Below are 1,627 nucleotides of genomic sequence, written 5' to 3' on the forward strand. Positions count from 1 at the left end.
TGCGCTATGCAAAGAATATGGCATGTCGACATCAACTGTGTCGACAATTCTTGCACAGAAAGACAAATTTAAAGAAGTGAAAGTGAGAGACAAATCTACAAGAGTGTTTAAAAGTAGATCCCTAATTGCAGAAACTGAGAGGTTACTTATCATCTGGATTAGGGAAAAACAGATGAAAGGTGATTCAGTTTCTACTGAATTCATTTGTGAAAGAGCCAGGGAGACTTACGAACATTTAAAGGCAGATCAACCTGGTTCTTCAGGCACAGAATTTGAAGATTTTCGGGCCAGCAAAGGCTGGTTCGAAAAATTTAAGAAAAGAAGTGACATTTTAAGTGTTGTTAGGCATGGTGAAGCTGCTAGTGCTGATAAAGAAGGGGCAACAAAGTTTTTAGTTGAATTTAAAAAACTGATGGAAGAAGAAAATTATCTTCCACAGCAAGTGTTCAATGTGGACGAAACTGGGCTGTTCTGGAAAAAGATGACCAAAAGAACATTCATCACCAAAGATGAAGCCTCTTTACCTGGGCATAAACCCATGAAAGACCGTCTCACTCTATTGCTTGGTGCCAATGCTTCAGGGGATTTCCGACTGAATCCTATGCTTGTCTACCACTCTGAAAACCCCAGGGTGTTCAAGCAACAGAAAGTGGTAAGAACAATGCTTGGAGTTTATTGGAAGTCCAACCGTAAGGCATGGGTGACAAGACAGTTCTTTAATGAATGGGCTATTGATGTGTTTTGCCCCTCTGTCAAGAGCTACCTAACCACCAATAAACTTCCTGTAAAGGCTCTTCTCCTCATGGATAATGCTCCTGGTCATGACCCTGACCTTGCCAGAAATTTGGAGTATAAATTTGACTTTGTGAAAGTGTTGGTTTTGCCTCCAAACACTACATCACTCATACAGCCAATGGACCAGAATGTGATCAGCAACTTCAAGAAGTTGTACATGAAGAAAATGTTTAGGAGGTGTCATCAGGCAACTTCCATTGATCCTGAACTAACACTGAAACAGTTCTGGAAGACACAATTCAACGTCCTGGAGGCTGTAAAATTGATTGTGTCATCATGGCAAGAAGTCTCCAATAGAACCCTCAATTCTTCATGGAAAGCACTGTGGCCATCAGTAGTCCATGATTTTGAGGGATTTGAGGATGACACAGAGTTGGACCAGGAGATGGTGTCCATTGGTCAGTCATTGGGTCTTGAAGTGGAGGAGAAGGATGTGGAAGAGCTTGTGATGTCTCATGAGGAGGAACTTACTCCTAATGACTTGAAGGAACTGGATGAGATGTTACGGGTAGAGGCTGACAGTGGTGAGGAGGAAATTGAAAGTGATGACCATATGTCAGCTACACAGTTGAAAGATGTGATTTACCACTGGGAGAAGTTCAGGGAACTGGCTTCAAAGCACCCAGAAGTGGAAAAACTGAACTAACTTTGTGTCATGTTGAGGACTCAGTGGTCTCCTTCTTTAAACATAAGTTAATGGTGAGGAGGACAGATGCCCCACAGACCACAATTGACACTTTCTTCAGTAAAAGGCAGAGGGAACAAGATGCTAGCCCTCAGCCTTCCACTTCAAGAAGGAGAGAGGATGTTCATGGTGGAGAATCTGTCAGTC

The 1,627-nt window shown here is 42.4% G+C and overlaps 1 protein-coding gene across 8 annotated transcripts in view; it reads left to right on the top strand.

Annotated features, from left to right (window-relative positions):
• The window catches only part of LOC121856631 (protein PRRC2C-like), a 74,501-nt gene that overhangs the window by 39,445 nt on the left and 33,429 nt on the right, over positions 1-1,627 (top strand). The window lies entirely within an intron of this gene.

The sequence above is a fragment of the Homarus americanus genome, unplaced genomic scaffold (assembly GCF_018991925.1).
Source record: "Homarus americanus isolate GMGI-L3 unplaced genomic scaffold, GMGI_Hamer_2.0 scaffold1024, whole genome shotgun sequence".
NCBI lineage: Eukaryota > Metazoa > Arthropoda > Malacostraca > Decapoda > Nephropidae > Homarus > Homarus americanus.